This window comes from Spea bombifrons, chromosome 4 (assembly GCF_027358695.1).
Source record: "Spea bombifrons isolate aSpeBom1 chromosome 4, aSpeBom1.2.pri, whole genome shotgun sequence".
NCBI classification, from domain to species: domain Eukaryota; kingdom Metazoa; phylum Chordata; class Amphibia; order Anura; family Pelobatidae; genus Spea; species Spea bombifrons.
Window position 1 is genome coordinate 110,573,540 of NC_071090.1, and position 15,090 is coordinate 110,588,629.

The following is a 15,090-nucleotide window of genomic DNA, read 5'->3' on the forward strand; positions in this document are numbered from 1 at the left end:
TAAGGTTGCAAGTGAGAAAACAAGAAAACCGAGTGTAAGCTGACACCAGCACGAAGCTCCAGTGGCGCAATCGGTTAGCGCGCAGTACTTATAAGGCAGTATTTGTTGAGCAATGCCGAGGTTGTGAGTTCAAGCCTCACCTGGAGCACTTCCCTTTAAGCTTTCAAGTTTTATTTGAAAGATTTTTTTAAGGGATAATGTGCAGGAATATATTTTCTCCAATATTTTCATTAGTAGACGTTAACACGGCTTAATGAAGCACTGACCGCGGTTAAGAACTGCTGGGAGAGTTCATGGTTCCAAACCAACCAACAGCGATTCCCTGGTGGTCTAGTGGCTAGGATTCGGCGCTCTCACCGCCGCGGCCCGGGTTCGATTCCCGGTCAGGGAATGTTTTTAATAAAGTACAGCAAAGATGAGGAGAAATGTTTACATGGAGAGGAGCAGAGAAGTTGGTCCGAATGGTCCCGCGAGCTTTTCTAACAAGTTGAAAAGTCTGCGTATCTGATTTCAAGTTTTAATCCTGAGAGATTAATATTGGAACAAGGAATTTTACAATCTTCAAGCACTGACCGCGGTTAAGAACTGCTGGGAGAGTTCATGGTTCCAAACCAACCAACAGCAATTCCCTGGTGGTCTAGTGGCTAGGATTCGGCGCTCTCACCGCCGCGGCCCGGGTTCGATTCCCGGTCAGGGAATGTTTTTAATAAAGTACAGCAAAGATGAGGAGAAATGTTTACATGGAGAGGAGCAGAGAAGTTGGTCCGAATGGTCCCGCGAGCTTTTCTAACAAGTTGAAAAGTCTGCGTATCTGATTTCAAGTTTTAATCCTGAGAGATTAATATTGGAACAAGGAATTTTACAATCTTCAAGGAGTCTCTCTCATTTGGCATGGTGCCAAAAGTTTGGCAAACAGCATAAATGGTGCTAATCTTTAAAACGAGACCAAAATCCCCGCCACTGGATGAAAGACTTAGTGAGCCTCAACATCTGTGGTGTGGAAGTTATTTGAAAGATTTTTAAGGGATAATGTGCAAGGATATATTGTCTCCCACCTTATCAGTAGTAGACGTGAACACGGCTCAATGAAGGACTGATCGCGGTTAAGAACTGCTGGGAGAGCTCATGGCTTCAGAGCACTCGCCAGCGATTCCCTGGTGGTCTAGTGGCTAGGATTCGGCGCTCTCACCGCCGCGGCCCGGGTTCGATTCCCGGTCAGGGGAGGTTTTTAATAAAGCACAACAAAGATGAGGAGAAATGTTTACATAAAGAGGAGCAGAGAAGTTGGTCCGAATGGCCCCGCAAGCTTTTATAACAATTTGAGAAGGCTGCACATCTGGTTCCAGGCTTGGGACAGGAAGTTGAAAAGAGCATCACAAGAGTGGTGTTTGCACTGTTGTCAGAGTGCAAGTTATGACACCGTGACAGGAAGCACAATTGGAAGCTCGGTCTGGGAGAAAACAAGAGTCCTTCAGTCCAGTCCCCCAAATTGCAGATTGATATTTTAGTGCACGTTAGGGTCCGTTTTGCCTGGACTCCAAACGTATTTGCTGCATGCGTTCTTTGGTTATTGGACTTTGAAAATGAGACCTGCGCCTCCTTGACGTGCTCACCTTGAAGCGTCTATTGAAAACCAGGAAGTCTTAGTATGCAAACGTCTTGCACATGCTCAGTAGCACTCCCAGTAGAAGTCAACCAGGCAAATCAAGCAGGTGCCAAAGAGGTGATTTTCCAGAGGAACGTCCAATTTTTGGGGCTCTTTTCAAAAGACATTCCAAAAGTAGTGTTTGCTTGGTTGTTTTTTTTTCTAATTGACTGTTTTAGCCCAGAGCGATCAGTCGATCTCGTATGTCGGGCAACAAACTAGAGTCATAATGAGGGCTCTCTGAACCTAGTTTGCAGCCACCAAAACCAGCCAGTGCTGCTACCACATGCCCCAGTGGCCTAATGGATAAGGCACTGGCCTCCTAAACCAGGGATTGTGGGTTCAAGTCCCATCTGGGGTGCTCTCAATCAAGCAAGTGACCGTTTCGGCCCAGTGTAACTCCATTGGCAAGACATCTGCCGGTAGGCAAGGTTTTTTTTTACGCCAGGAATCAATTCCACTCGAAATCCATGTCCCAAAACCACCCCTTTAAGCATGGCTCTACAAGCTTGCATGGGAATCACAAAGCTTTCCACACGCCTATTTTGAAAGAAAAAACAGACAATTGGCTTGTGGACTGAAAAGGCTTCAAGCGAACTTTGGTCAAGCTACCTTTCTTAATGTGCAAGAAGCCTTTTCATCAATTTTCGCTGTCCCACAGAGGAGCGTTAAGGTTGCAAGTGAGAAAACAAGAAAACCGAGTGTAAGCTGACACCAGCACGAAGCTCCAGTGGCGCAATCGGTTAGCGCGCGGTACTTATAAGGCAGTATTTGTTGAGCAATGCCGAGGTTGTGAGTTCAAGCCTCACCTGGAGCACTTCCCTTTAAGCTTTCAAGTTTTATTTGAAAGATTTTTTTAAGGGATAATGTGCAGGAATATATTTTCTCCAATATTTTCATTAGTAGACATTAACACGGCTTAATGAAGCACTGACCGCGGTTAAGAACTGCTGGGAGAGTTCATGGTTCCAAACCAAACAACAGCAATTCCCTGGTGGTCTAGTGGCTAGGATTCGGCGCTCTCACCGCCGCGGCCTGGGTTCGATTCCCGGTCAGGGAATGTTTTTAATAAAGTACAGCAAAGATGAGGAGAAATGTTTACATGGAGAGGAGCAGAGAAGTTGGTCCGAATGGTCCCGCGAGCTTTTCTAACAAGTTGAAAAGTCTGCGTATCTGATTTCAAGTTTTAATCCTGAGAGATTAATATTGGAACAAGGAATTTTACAATCTTCAAGGAGTCTCTCTCATTTGGCATGGTGCCAAAAGTTTGGCAAAAAGCATAAATGGTGCTAATCTTTAAAACGAGACCAAAATCCCCGCCACTGGATGAAAGACTTAGTGAGCCTCAACATCTGTGGTGTGGAAGTTATTTGAAAGATTTTTAAGGGATAATGTGCAAGGATATATTGTCTCCCACCTTATCAGTAGTAGACGTGAACACGGCTCAATGAAGGACTGATCGCGGCTAAGAACTGCTGGGAGAGCTCATGGCTTCAGAGCACTCGCCAGCGATTCCCTGGTGGTCTAGTGGCTAGGATTCGGCGCTCTCACCGCCGCGGCCCGGGTTCGATTCCCGGTCAGGGAAGGTTTTTAATAAAGCACAACAAAGATGAGGAGAAATGTTTACATAAAGAGGAGCAGAGAAGTTGGTCCGAATGGCCCCGCAAGCTTTTATAACAATTTGAGAAGGCTGCACATCTGGTTCCAGGCTTGGGACAGGAAGTTGAAAAGAGCATCACAAGAGTGGTGTTTGCACTGTTGTCAGAGTGCAAGTTATGACACCGTGACAGGAAGCACAATTGGAAGCTCAGTCTGGGAGAAAACAAGAGTCCTTCAGTCCAGTCCCCCAAATTGCAGATTGATATTTTAGTGCACGTTAGGGTCCGTTTTGCCTGGACTCCAAACGTATTTGCTGCATGCGTTCTTTGGTTATTGGACTTTGAAAATGAGACCTGCGCCTCCTTGACGTGCTCACCTTGAAGCGTCTATTGAAAACCAGGAAGTCTTAGTATGCAAACGTCTTGCACATGCTCAGTAGCACTCCCAGTAGAAGTCAACCAGGCAAATCAAGCAGGTGCCAAAGAGGTGATTTTCCAGAGGAACGTCCAATTTTTGGGGCTCTTTTCAAAAGACATTCCAAAAGTAGTGTTTGCTTGGTTGTTTTTTTTTCTAATTGACTGTTTTAGCCCAGAGCGATCAGTCGATCTCGTATGTCGGGCAACAAACTAGAGTCATAATGAGGGCTCTCTGAACCTAGTTTGCAGCCACCAAAACCAGCCAGTGCTGCTACCACATGCCCCAGTGGCCTAATGGATAAGGCACTGGCCTCCTAAGCCAGGGATTGTGGGTTCGAGTCCCATCTGGGGTGCTCTCAATTGAGCAAGTGACCGTTTCAGCCCAGTGTAATGCCATTGGCAAGACATCTGCCGGTAGGCAAGGTTTTTTTTTTCCGCCAGGAATCAATTCCACTCGAAACCCATGTCCCAAAACCACCCCTTTAAGCATGGCTCTACAAGCTTGCATGGGAATCACAAAGCTTTCCACACGCCTATTTTGAAAGAAAAAACAGACAATTGGCTTGTGGACTGAAAAGGCTTCAAGCGAACTTTGGTCAAGCTACCTTTCTTAATGTGCAAGAAGCCTTTTCATCATTTTTCGCTGTCCCACAGAGGAGCGTTAAGGTTGCAAGTGAGAAAACAAGAAAACCGAGTGTAAGGTGACACCAGCACGAAGCTCCAGTGGCGCAATCGGTTAGCGCGCGGTACTTATAAGGCAGTATTTGTTGAGCAATGCCGTGGTTGTGAGTTCAAGCCTCACCTGGAGCACTTCCCTTTAAGCTTTCAAGTTTTATTTGAAAGATTTTTTTAAGGGATAATGTGCAGGAATATATTTTCTCCAATATTTTCATTAGTAGACGTTAACACGGCTTAATGAAGCACTGACCGCGGTTAAGAACTGCTGGGAGAGTTCATGGTTCCAAACCAACCAACAGCGATTCCCTGGTGGTCTAGTGGCTAGGATTCGGCGCTCTCACCGCCGCGGCCCGGGTTCGATTCCCGGTCAGGGAATGTTTTTAATAAAGTACAGCAAAGATGAGGAGAAATGTTTACATGGAGAGGAGCAGAGAAGTTGGTCCGAATGGTCCCGCGAGCTTTTCTAACAAGTTGAAAAGTCTGCGCATCTGATTTCAAGTTTTAATCCTGAGAGATTAATATTGGAACAAGGAATTTTACAATCTTCAAGGAGTCTCTCTCATTTGGCATGGTGCCAAAAGTTTGGCAAAAAGCATAAATGGTGCTAATCTTTAAAACGAGACCAAAATCCCCGCCACTGGATGAAAGACTTAGTGAGCCTCAACATCTGTGGTGTGGAAGTTATTTGAAAGATTTTTAAGGGATAATGTGCAAGGATATATTGTCTCCCACCTTATCAGTAGTAGACGTGAACACGGCTCAATGAAGGACTGATCGCGGTTAAGAACTGCTGGGAGAGCTCATGGCTTCAGAGCACTCGCCAGCGATTCCCTGGTGGTCTAGTGGCTAGGTTTCGGCGCTCTCACCGCCGCGGCCTGGGTTCGATTCCCGGTCAGGGAAGGTTTTTAATAAAGCACAACAAAGATGAGGAGAAATGTTTACATAAAGAGGAGCAGAGAAGTTGGTCCGAATGGCCCCGCAAGCTTTTATAACAATTTGAGAAGGCTGCACATCTGGTTCCAGGCTTGGGACAGGAAGTTGAAAAGAGCATCACAAGAGTGGTGTTTGCACTGTTGTCAGAGTGCAAGTTATGACACCGTGACAGGAAGCACAATTGGAAGCTCAGTCTGGGAGAAAACAAGAGTCCTTCAGTCCAGTCCCCCAAATTGCAGATTGATATTTTAGTGCACGTTAGGGTCCGTTTTGCCTGGACTCCAAACGTATTTGCTGCATGCGTTCTTTGGTTATTGGACTTTGAAAATGAGACCTGCGCCTCCTTGACGTGCTCACCTTGAAGCGTCTATTGAAAACCAGGAAGTCTTAGTATGCAAACGTCTTGCACATGCTCAGTAGCACTCCCAGTAGAAGTCAACCAGGCAAATCAAGCAGGTGCCAAAGAGGTGATTTTCCAGAGGAACGTCCAATTTTTGGGGCTCTTTTCAAAAGACATTCCAAAAGTAGTGTTTGCTTGGTTGTTTTTTTTTCTAATTGACTGTTTTAGCCCAGAGCGATCAGTCGATCTCGTATGTCGGGCAACAAACTAGAGTCATAATGAGGGCTCTCTGAACCTAGTTTGCAGCCACCAAAACCAGCCAGTGCTGCTACCACATGCCCCAGTGGCCTAATGGATAAGGCACTGGCCTCCTAAGCCAGGGATTGTGGGTTCGTGTCCCATCTGGGGTGCTCTCAATTGAGCAAGTGACCGTTTCGGCCCAGTGTAATTCCATTGGCAAGACATCTGGCGGTAGGCAAGGTTTTTTTTTTTCCGCCAGGAATCAATTCCACTCGAAATCCATGTCCCAAAACCACCCCTTTAAGCATGGCTCTACAAGCTTGCATGGGAATCACAAAGCTTTCCACACGCCTATTTTGAAAGAAAAAACAGACAATTGGCTTGTGGACTGAAAAGGCTTCAAGCGAACTTTGGTCAAGCTACCTTTCTTAATGTGCAAGAAGCCTTTTCATCAATTTTCGCTGTCCCACAGAGGAGCGTTAAGGTTGCAAGTGAGAAAACAAGAAAACCGAGTGTAAGCTGACACCAGCACGAAGCTCCAGTGGCGCAATCGGTTAGCGCGCGGTACTTATAAGGCAGTATTTGTTGAGCAATGCCGAGGTTGTGAGTTCAAGCCTCACCTGGAGCACTTCCCTTTAAGCTTTCAAGTTTTATTTGAAAGATTTTTTTAAGGGATAATGTGCAGGAATATATTTTCTCCAATATTTTCATTAGTAGACGTTAACACGGCTTAATGAAGCACTGACCGCGGTTAAGAACTGCTGGGAGAGTTCATGGTTCCAAACCAACCAACAGCGATTCCCTGGTGGTCTAGTGGCTAGGATTCGGCGCTCTCACCGCCGCGGCCCGGGTTCGATTCCCGGTCAGGGAATGTTTTTAATAAAGTACAGCAAAGATGAGGAGAAATGTTTACATGGAGAGGAGCAGAGAAGTTGGTCCGAATGGTCCCGCGAGCTTTTCTAACAAGTTGAAAAGTCTGCGTATCTGATTTCAAGTTTTAATCCTGAGAGATTAATATTGGAACAAGGAATTTTACAATCTTCAAGGAGTCTCTCTCATTTGGCATGGTGCCAAAAGTTTGGCAAAAAGCATAAATGGTGCTAATCTTTAAAACGAGACCAAAATCCCCGCCACTGGATGAAAGACTTAGTGAGCCTCAACATCTGTGGTGTGGAAGTTATTTGAAAGATTTTTAAGGGATAATGTGCAAGGATATATTGTCTCCCACCTTATCAGTAGTAGACGTGAACACGGCTCAATGAAGGACTGATCGCGGTTAAGAACTGCTGGGAGAGCTCATGGCTTCAGAGCACTCGCCAGCGATTCCCTGGTGGTCTAGTGGCTAGGATTCGGAGCTCTCACCGCCGCGGCCCGGGTTCGATTCCCGGTCAGGGAAGGTTTTTAATAAAGCACAACAAAGATGAGGAGAAATGTTTACATAAAGAGGAGCAGAGAAGTTGGTCCGAATGGCCCCGCAAGCTTTTATAACAATTTGAGAAGGCTGCACATCTGGTTCCAGGCTTGGGACAGGAAGTTGAAAAGAGCATCACAAGAGTGGTGTTTGCACTGTTGTCAGAGTGCAAGTTATGACACCGTGACAGGAAGCACAATTGGAAGCTCAGTCTGGGAGAAAACAAGAGTCCTTCAGTCCAGTCCCCCAAATTGCAGATTGATATTTTAGTGCACGTTAGGGTCCGTTTTGCCTGGACTCCAAATGTATTTGCTGCATGCGTTCTTTGGTTATTGGACTTTGAAAATGAGACCTGCGCCTCCTTGACGTGCTCACCTTGAAGCGTCTATTGAAAACCAGGAAGTCTTAGTATGCAAACGTCTTGCACATGCTCAGTAGCACTCCCAGTAGAAGTCAACCAGGCAAATCAAGCAGGTGCCAAAGAGGTGATTTTCCAGAGGAACGTCCAATTTTTGGGGCTCTTTTCAAAAGACATTCCAAAAGTAGTGTTTGCTTGGTTGTTTTTTTTTCTAATTGACTGTTTTAGCCCAGAGCGATCAGTCGATCTCGTATGTCGGGCAACAAACTAGAGTCATAATGAGGGCTCTCTGAACCTAGTTTGCAGCCACCAAAACCAGCCAGTGCTGCTACCACATGCCCCAGTGGCCTAATGGATAAGGCACTGGCCTCCTAAGCCAGGGATTGTGGGTTCGTGTCCCATCTGGGGTGCTCTCAATTGAGCAAGTGACCGTTTCGGCCCAGTGTAATGCCATTGGCAAGACATCTGCCGGTAGGCAAGGTTTTTTTTTTCCGCCAGGAATCAATTCCACTCGAAACCCATGTCCCAAAACCACCCCTTTAAGCATGGCTCTACAAGCTTGCATGGGAATCACAAAGCTTTCCACACGCCTATTTTGAAAGAAAAAACAGACAATTGGCTTGTGGACTGAAAAGGCTTCAAGCGAACTTTGGTCAAGCTACCTTTCTTAATGTGCAAGAAGCCTTTTCATCATTTTTCGCTGTCCCACAGAGGAGCGTTAAGGTTGCAAGTGAGAAAACAAGAAAACCGAGTGTAAGCTGACACCAGCACGAAGCTCCAGTGGCGCAATCGGTTAGCGCGCGGTACTTATAAGGCAGTATTTGTTGAGCAATGCTGAGGCTGTGAGTTCAAGCCTCACCTGGAGCACTTCCCTTTAAGCTTTCAAGTTTTATTTGAAAGATTTTTTTAAGGGATAATGTGCAGGAATATATTTTCTCCAATATTTTCATTAGTAGACGTTAACACGGCTTAATGAAGCACTGACCGCGGTTAAGAACTGCTGGGAGAGTTCATGGTTCCAAACCAACCAACAGCGATTCCCTGGTGGTCTAGTGGCTAGGATTCGGCGCTCTCACCGCCGCGGCCCGGGTTCGATTCCCGGTCAGGGAATGTTTTTAATAAAGTACAGCAAAGATGAGGAGAAATGTTTACATGGAGAGGAGCAGAGAAGTTGGTCCGAATGGTCCCGCGAGCTTTTCTAACAAGTTGAAAAGTCTGCGCATCTGATTTCAAGTTTTAATCCTGAGAGATTAATATTGGAACAAGGAATTTTACAATCTTCAAGGAGTCTCTCTCATTTGGCATGGTGCCAAAAGTTTGGCAAAAAGCATAAATGGTGCTAATCTTTAAAACGAGACCAAAATCCCCGCCACTGGATGAAAGACTTAGTGAGCCTCAACATCTGTGGTGTGGAAGTTATTTGAAAGATTTTTAAGGGATAATGTGCAAGGATATATTGTCTCCCACCTTATCAGTAGTAGACGTGAACACGGCTCAATGAAGGACTGATCGCGGTTAAGAACTGCTGGGAGAGCTCATGGCTTCAGAGCACTCGCCAGCGATTCCCTGGTGGTCTAGTGGCTAGGATTTGGCGCTCTCACCGCCGCGGCCCGGGTTCGATTCCCGGTCAGGGAAGGTTTTTAATAAAGCACAACAAAGATGAGGAGAAATGTTTACATAAAGAGGAGCAGAGAAGTTGGTCCGAATGGCCCCGCAAGCTTTTATAACAATTTGAGAAGGCTGCACATCTGGTTCCAGGCTTGGGACAGGAAGTTGAAAAGAGCATCACAAGAGTGGTGTTTGCACTGTTGTCAGAGTGCAAGTTATGACACCGTGACAGGAAGCACAATTGGAAGCTCAGTCTGGGAGAAAACAAGAGTCCTTCAGTCCAGTCCCCCAAATTGCAGATTGATATTTTAGTGCACGTTAGGGTCCGTTTTGCCTGGACTCCAAACGTATTTGCTGCATGCGTTCTTTGGTTATTGGACTTTGAAAATGAGACCTGCGCCTCCTTGACGTGCTCACCTTGAAGCGTCTATTGAAAACCAGGAAGTCTTAGTATGCAAACGTCTTGCACATGCTCAGTAGCACTCCCAGTAGAAGTCAACCAGGCAAATCAAGCAGGTGCCAAAGAGGTGATTTTCCAGAGGAACGTCCAATTTTTGGGGCTCTTTTCAAAAGACATTCCAAAAGTAGTGTTTGCTTGGTTGTTTTTTTTTCTAATTGACTGTTTTAGCCCAGAGCGATCAGTCGATCTCGTATGTCGGGCAACAAACTAGAGTCATAATGAGGGCTCTCTGAACCTAGTTTGCAGCCACCAAAACCAGCCAGTGCTGCTACCACATGCCCCAGTGGCCTAATGGATAAGGCACTGGCCTCCTAAGCCAGGGATTGTGGGTTCGAGTCCCATCTGGGGTGCTCTCAATTGAGCAAGTGACTGTTTCAGCCCAGTGTAATGCCATTGGCAAGACATCTGCCGGTAGGCAAGGTTTTGTTTTTCCGCCAGGAATCAATTCCACTCGAAATCCATGTCCCAAAACCACCCCTTTAAGCATGGCTCTACAAGCTTGCATGGGAATCACAAAGCTTTCCACACGCCTATTTTGAAAGAAAAAACAGACAATTGGCTTGTGGACTGAAAAGGCTTCAAGCGAACTTTGGTCAAGCTACCTTTCTTAATGTGCAAGAAGCCTTTTCATCATTTTTCGCTGTCCCACAGAGGAGCGTTAAGGTTGCAAGTGAGAAAACAAGAAAACCGAGTGTAAGCTGACACCAGCACGAAGCTCCAGTGGCGCAATCGGGTAGCGCGCGGTACTTATAAGGCAGTATTTGTTGAGCAATGCCGAGGTTGTGAGTTCAAGCCTCACCTGGAGCACTTCCCTTTAAGCTTTCAAGTTTTATTTGAAAGATTTTTTTAAGGGATAATGTGCAGGAATATATTTTCTCCAATATTTTCATTAGTAGACGTTAACACGGCTTAATGAAGCACTGACCGCGGTTAAGAACTGCTGGGAGAGTTCATGGTTCCAAACCAACCAACAGCGATTCCCTGGTGGTCTAGTGGCTAGGATTCGGCGCTCTCACCGCCGCGGCCCGGGTTCGATTCCCGGTCAGGGAATGTTTTTAATAAAGTACAGCAAAGATGAGGAGAAATGTTTACATGGAGAGGAGCAGAGAAGTTGGTCCGAATGGTCCCGCGAGCTTTTCTAACAAGTTGAAAAGTCTGCGTATCTGATTTCAAGTTTTAATCCTGAGAGATTAATATTGGAACAAGGAATTTTACAATCTTCAAGGAGTCTCTCTCATTTGGCATGGTGCCAAAAGTTTGGCAAAAAGCATAAATGGTGCTAATCTTTAAAACGAGACCAAAATCCCCGCCACTGGATGAAAGACTTAGTGAGCCTCAACATCTGTGGTGTGGAAGTTATTTGAAAGATTTTTAAGGGATAATGTGCAAGGATATATTGTCTCCCACCTTATCAGTAGTAGACGTGAACACGGCTCAATGAAGGACTGATCGCGGTTAAGAACTGCTGGGAGAGCTCATGGCTTCAGAGCACTCGCCAGCGATTCCCTGGTGGTCTAGTGGCTAGGATTCGGAGCTCTCACCGCCGCGGCCCGGGTTCGATTCCCGGTCAGGGAAGGTTTTTAATAAAGCACAACAAAGATGAGGAGAAATGTTTACATAAAGAGGAGCAGAGAAGTTGGTCCGAATGGCCCCGCAAGCTTTTATAACAATTTGAGAAGGCTGCACATCTGGTTCCAGGCTTGGGACAGGAAGTTGAAAAGAGCATCACAAGAGTGGTGTTTGCACTGTTGTCAGAGTGCAAGTTATGACACCGTGACAGGAAGCACAATTGGAAGCTCAGTCTGGGAGAAAACAAGAGTCCTTCAGTCCAGTCCCCCAAATTGCAGATTGATATTTTAGTGCACGTTAGGGTCCGTTTTGCCTGGACTCCAAATGTATTTGCTGCATGCGTTCTTTGGTTATTGGACTTTGAAAATGAGACCTGCGCCTCCTTGACGTGCTCACCTTGAAGCGTCTATTGAAAACCAGGAAGTCTTAGTATGCAAACGTCTTGCACATGCTCAGTAGCACTCCCAGTAGAAGTCAACCAGGCAAATCAAGCAGGTGCCAAAGAGGTGATTTTCCAGAGGAACGTCCAATTTTTGGGGCTCTTTTCAAAAGACATTCCAAAAGTAGTGTTTGCTTGGTTGTTTTTTTTTCTAATTGACTGTTTTAGCCCAGAGCGATCAGTCGATCTCGTATGTCGGGCAACAAACTAGAGTCATAATGAGGGCTCTCTGAACCTAGTTTGCAGCCACCAAAACCAGCCAGTGCTGCTACCACATGCCCCAGTGGCCTAATGGATAAGGCACTGGCCTCCTAAGCCAGGGATTGTGGGTTCGAGTCCCATCTGGGGTGCTCTCAATTGAGCAAGTGACCGTTTCGGCCCAGTGTAATTCCATTGGCAAGACATCTGGCGGTAGGCAAGGTTTTTTTTTTTCCGCCAGGAATCAATTCCACTCGAAATCCATGTCCCAAAACCACCCCTTTAAGCATGGCTCTACAAGCTTGCATGGGAATCACAAAGCTTTCCACACGCCTATTTTGAAAGAAAAAACAGACAATTGGCTTGTGGACTGAAAAGGCTTCAAGCGAACTTTGGTCAAGCTACCTTTCTTAATGTGCAAGAAGCCTTTTCATCAATTTTCACTGTCCCACAGAGGAGCGTTAAGGTTGCAAGTGAGAAAACAAGAAAACCGAGTGTAAGCTGACGCCAGCACGACGCTCCAGTGGCGCAATCGGTTAGCGCGCGGTACTTATAAGGCAGTATTTGTTGAGCAATGCCGAGGTTGTGAGTTCAAGCCTCACCTGGAACACTTCCCTTTAAGCTTTCAAGTTTTATTTTAAAGATTTTTTTAAGGGATAATGTGCAGGAATATATTTTCTCCAATATTTTCATTAGTAGACGTTAACACGGCTTAATGAAGCACTGACCGCGGTTAAAAACTGCTGGGAGCACTTCCCTTTAAGCTTTCAAGTTTTATTTGAAAGATTTTTTTAAGGGATAATGTGCAGGAATATATTTTCTCCAATATTTTCATTAGTAGACGTTAACACGGCTTAATGAAGCACTGACCGCGGTTAAGAACTGCTGGGAGAGTTCATGGTTCCAAACCAACCAACAGCGATTCCCTGGTGGTCTAGTGGCTAGGATTCGGCGCTCTCACCGCCGCGGCCCGGGTTCGATTCCCGGTCAGGGAATGGTTTTAATAAAGTACAGCAAAGATGAGGAGAAATGTTTACATGGAGAGGAGCAGAGAAGTTGGTCCGAATGGTCCCGCGAGCTTTTCTAACAAGTTGAAAAGTCTGCGTATCTGATTTCAAGTTTTAATCCTGAGAGATTAATATTGGAACAAGGAATTTTACAATCTTCAAGGAGTCTCTCTCATTTGGCATGGTGCCAAAAGTTTGGCAAAAAGCATAAATGGTGCTAATCTTTAAAACGAGACCAAAATCCCCGCCACTGGATGAAAGACTTAGTGAGCCTCAACATCTGTGGTGTGGAAGTTATTTGAAAGATTTTTAAGGGATAATGTGCAAGGATATATTGTCTCCCACCTTATCAGTAGTAGACGTGAACACGGCTCAATGAAGGACTGATCGCGGTTAAGAACTGCTGGGAGAGCTCATGGCTTCAGAGCACTCGCCAGCGATTCCCTGGTGGTCTAGTGGCTAGGATTCGGCGCTCTCACCGCCGCGGCCCGGGTTCGATTCCCGGTCAGGGAAGGTTTTTAATAAAGCACAACAAAGATGAGGAGAAATGTTTACATAAAGAGGAGCAGAGAAGTTGGTCCGAATGGCCCCGCAAGCTTTTATAACAATTTGAGAAGGCTGCACATCTGGTTCCAGGCTTGGGACAGGAAGTTGAAAAGAGCATCACAAGAGTGGTGTTTGCACTGTTGTCAGAGTGCAAGTTATGACACCGTGACAGGAAGCACAATTGGAAGCTCAGTCTGGGAGAAAACAAGAGTCCTTCAGTCCAGTCCCCCAAATTGCAGATTGATATTTTAGTGCACGTTAGGGTCCGTTTTGCCTGGACTCCAAACGTATTTGCTGCATGCGTTCTTTGGTTATTGGACTTTGAAAATGAGACCTGCGCCTCCTTGACGTGCTCACCTTGAAGCGTCTATTGAAAACCAGGAAGTCTTAGTATGCAAACGTCTTGCACATGCTCAGTAGCACTCCCAGTAGAAGTCAACCAGGCAAATCAAGCAGGTGCCAAAGAGGTGATTTTCCAGAGGAACGTCCAATTTTTGGGGCTCTTTTCAAAAGACATTCCAAAAGTAGTGTTTGCTTGGTTGTTTTTTTTTCTAATTGACTGTTTTAGCCCAGAGCGATCAGTCGATCTCGTATGTCGGGCAACAAACTAGAGTCATAATGAGGGCTCTCTGAACCTAGTTTGCAGCCACCAAAACCAGCCAGTGCTGCTACCACATGCCCCAGTGGCCTAATGGATAAGGCACTGGCCTCCTAAGCCAGGGATTGTGGGTTCGAGTCCCATCTGGGGTGCTCTCAATTGAGCAAGTGACCGTTTCGGCCCAGTGTAATGCCATTGGCAAGACATCTGCCGGTAGGCAAGGTTTTTTTTTTCCGCCAGGAATCAATTCCACTCGAAACCCATGTCCCAAAACCACCCCTTTAAGCATGGCTCTACAAGCTTGCATGGGAATCACAAAGCTTTCCACACGCCTATTTTGAAAGAAAAAACAGACAATTGGCTTGTGGACTGAAAAGGCTTCAAGCGAACTTTGGTCAAGCTACCTTTCTTAATGTGCAAGAAGCCTTTTCATCAATTTTCGCTGTCCCACAGAGGAGCGTTAAGGTTGCAAGTGAGAAAACAAGAAAACCGAGTGTAAGCTGACACCAGCACGAAGCTCCAGTGGCGCAATCGGTTAGCGCGCGGTACTTATAAGGCAGTATTTGTTGAGCAATGCCGAGGTTGTGAGTTCAAGCCTCACCTGGAGCACTTCCCTTTAAGCTTTCAAGTTTTATTTGAAAGATTTTTTTAAGGGATAATGTGCAGGAATATATTTTCTCCAATATTTTCATTAGTAGACGTTAACACGGCTTAATGAAGCACTGACCGCGGTTAAGAACTGCTGGGAGAGTTCATGGTTCCAAACCAACCAACAGCGATTCCCTGGTGGTCTAGTGGCTAGGATTCGGCGCTCTCACCGCCGCGGCCCGGGTTCGATTCCCGGTCAGGGAATGTTTTTAATAAAGTACAGCAAAGATGAGGAGAAATGTTTACATGGAGAGGAGCAGAGAAGTTGGTCCGAATGGTCCCGCGAGCTTTTCTAACAAGTTGAAAAGTCTGCGTATCTGATTTCAAGTTTTAATCCTGAGAGATTAATATTGGAACAAGGAATTTTACAATCTTCAAGGAGTCTCTCTCATTTGGC

General features: G+C 45.8%; 25 non-coding genes across 25 annotated transcripts; all 25 read left to right on the forward strand.

Annotated features, from left to right (window-relative positions):
• Nucleotides 1-55: 55 nt before the first annotated feature.
• TRNAI-UAU (transfer RNA isoleucine (anticodon UAU)) lies at nt 56-148 on the forward strand. The gene is given in 2 exon segments: nt 56-93; nt 113-148. It is a non-coding gene; the product is annotated as a tRNA-Ile (tRNA).
• A 171-nt stretch (nt 149-319) lies between these two features.
• Nucleotides 320-391, forward strand: TRNAE-CUC (transfer RNA glutamic acid (anticodon CUC)). Its single transcript has one exon. It is a non-coding gene; the product is annotated as a tRNA-Glu (tRNA).
• A 235-nt stretch (nt 392-626) lies between these two features.
• TRNAE-CUC (transfer RNA glutamic acid (anticodon CUC)) lies at nt 627-698 on the forward strand. The gene has a single exon. It is a non-coding gene; the product is annotated as a tRNA-Glu (tRNA).
• Nucleotides 699-1,933: 1,235 nt separating this feature from the next.
• On the forward strand, nt 1,934-2,006 carry TRNAR-CCU (transfer RNA arginine (anticodon CCU)). The gene has a single exon. It is a non-coding gene; the product is annotated as a tRNA-Arg (tRNA).
• A 363-nt stretch (nt 2,007-2,369) lies between these two features.
• On the forward strand, nt 2,370-2,462 carry TRNAI-UAU (transfer RNA isoleucine (anticodon UAU)). The gene is given in 2 exon segments: nt 2,370-2,407; nt 2,427-2,462. It is a non-coding gene; the product is annotated as a tRNA-Ile (tRNA).
• Nucleotides 2,463-3,158: 696 nt separating this feature from the next.
• Nucleotides 3,159-3,230, forward strand: TRNAE-CUC (transfer RNA glutamic acid (anticodon CUC)). Its single transcript has one exon. It is a non-coding gene; the product is annotated as a tRNA-Glu (tRNA).
• A 710-nt stretch (nt 3,231-3,940) lies between these two features.
• TRNAR-CCU (transfer RNA arginine (anticodon CCU)) lies at nt 3,941-4,013 on the forward strand. Its single transcript has one exon. It is a non-coding gene; the product is annotated as a tRNA-Arg (tRNA).
• A 364-nt stretch (nt 4,014-4,377) lies between these two features.
• On the forward strand, nt 4,378-4,470 carry TRNAI-UAU (transfer RNA isoleucine (anticodon UAU)). The gene is given in 2 exon segments: nt 4,378-4,415; nt 4,435-4,470. It is a non-coding gene; the product is annotated as a tRNA-Ile (tRNA).
• Nucleotides 4,471-4,641: 171 nt separating this feature from the next.
• Nucleotides 4,642-4,713, forward strand: TRNAE-CUC (transfer RNA glutamic acid (anticodon CUC)). Its single transcript has one exon. It is a non-coding gene; the product is annotated as a tRNA-Glu (tRNA).
• Nucleotides 4,714-5,948: 1,235 nt separating this feature from the next.
• Nucleotides 5,949-6,021, forward strand: TRNAR-CCU (transfer RNA arginine (anticodon CCU)). The gene has a single exon. It is a non-coding gene; the product is annotated as a tRNA-Arg (tRNA).
• A 365-nt stretch (nt 6,022-6,386) lies between these two features.
• Nucleotides 6,387-6,479, forward strand: TRNAI-UAU (transfer RNA isoleucine (anticodon UAU)). The gene is given in 2 exon segments: nt 6,387-6,424; nt 6,444-6,479. It is a non-coding gene; the product is annotated as a tRNA-Ile (tRNA).
• A 171-nt stretch (nt 6,480-6,650) lies between these two features.
• On the forward strand, nt 6,651-6,722 carry TRNAE-CUC (transfer RNA glutamic acid (anticodon CUC)). The gene has a single exon. It is a non-coding gene; the product is annotated as a tRNA-Glu (tRNA).
• Nucleotides 6,723-7,957: 1,235 nt separating this feature from the next.
• TRNAR-CCU (transfer RNA arginine (anticodon CCU)) lies at nt 7,958-8,030 on the forward strand. Its single transcript has one exon. It is a non-coding gene; the product is annotated as a tRNA-Arg (tRNA).
• A 364-nt stretch (nt 8,031-8,394) lies between these two features.
• Nucleotides 8,395-8,487, forward strand: TRNAI-UAU (transfer RNA isoleucine (anticodon UAU)). The gene is given in 2 exon segments: nt 8,395-8,432; nt 8,452-8,487. It is a non-coding gene; the product is annotated as a tRNA-Ile (tRNA).
• Nucleotides 8,488-8,658: 171 nt separating this feature from the next.
• TRNAE-CUC (transfer RNA glutamic acid (anticodon CUC)) lies at nt 8,659-8,730 on the forward strand. Its single transcript has one exon. It is a non-coding gene; the product is annotated as a tRNA-Glu (tRNA).
• Nucleotides 8,731-9,965: 1,235 nt separating this feature from the next.
• TRNAR-CCU (transfer RNA arginine (anticodon CCU)) lies at nt 9,966-10,038 on the forward strand. The gene has a single exon. It is a non-coding gene; the product is annotated as a tRNA-Arg (tRNA).
• Nucleotides 10,039-10,402: 364 nt separating this feature from the next.
• Nucleotides 10,403-10,495, forward strand: TRNAI-UAU (transfer RNA isoleucine (anticodon UAU)). Its single transcript is given in 2 exon segments — nt 10,403-10,440; nt 10,460-10,495. It is a non-coding gene; the product is annotated as a tRNA-Ile (tRNA).
• A 171-nt stretch (nt 10,496-10,666) lies between these two features.
• On the forward strand, nt 10,667-10,738 carry TRNAE-CUC (transfer RNA glutamic acid (anticodon CUC)). Its single transcript has one exon. It is a non-coding gene; the product is annotated as a tRNA-Glu (tRNA).
• A 1,235-nt stretch (nt 10,739-11,973) lies between these two features.
• Nucleotides 11,974-12,046, forward strand: TRNAR-CCU (transfer RNA arginine (anticodon CCU)). Its single transcript has one exon. It is a non-coding gene; the product is annotated as a tRNA-Arg (tRNA).
• Nucleotides 12,047-12,411: 365 nt separating this feature from the next.
• On the forward strand, nt 12,412-12,504 carry TRNAI-UAU (transfer RNA isoleucine (anticodon UAU)). The gene is given in 2 exon segments: nt 12,412-12,449; nt 12,469-12,504. It is a non-coding gene; the product is annotated as a tRNA-Ile (tRNA).
• Nucleotides 12,505-12,817: 313 nt separating this feature from the next.
• TRNAE-CUC (transfer RNA glutamic acid (anticodon CUC)) lies at nt 12,818-12,889 on the forward strand. Its single transcript has one exon. It is a non-coding gene; the product is annotated as a tRNA-Glu (tRNA).
• A 453-nt stretch (nt 12,890-13,342) lies between these two features.
• Nucleotides 13,343-13,414, forward strand: TRNAE-CUC (transfer RNA glutamic acid (anticodon CUC)). Its single transcript has one exon. It is a non-coding gene; the product is annotated as a tRNA-Glu (tRNA).
• A 710-nt stretch (nt 13,415-14,124) lies between these two features.
• On the forward strand, nt 14,125-14,197 carry TRNAR-CCU (transfer RNA arginine (anticodon CCU)). Its single transcript has one exon. It is a non-coding gene; the product is annotated as a tRNA-Arg (tRNA).
• Nucleotides 14,198-14,561: 364 nt separating this feature from the next.
• Nucleotides 14,562-14,654, forward strand: TRNAI-UAU (transfer RNA isoleucine (anticodon UAU)). Its single transcript is given in 2 exon segments — nt 14,562-14,599; nt 14,619-14,654. It is a non-coding gene; the product is annotated as a tRNA-Ile (tRNA).
• A 171-nt stretch (nt 14,655-14,825) lies between these two features.
• Nucleotides 14,826-14,897, forward strand: TRNAE-CUC (transfer RNA glutamic acid (anticodon CUC)). Its single transcript has one exon. It is a non-coding gene; the product is annotated as a tRNA-Glu (tRNA).
• Nucleotides 14,898-15,090: the final 193 nt, after the last annotated feature.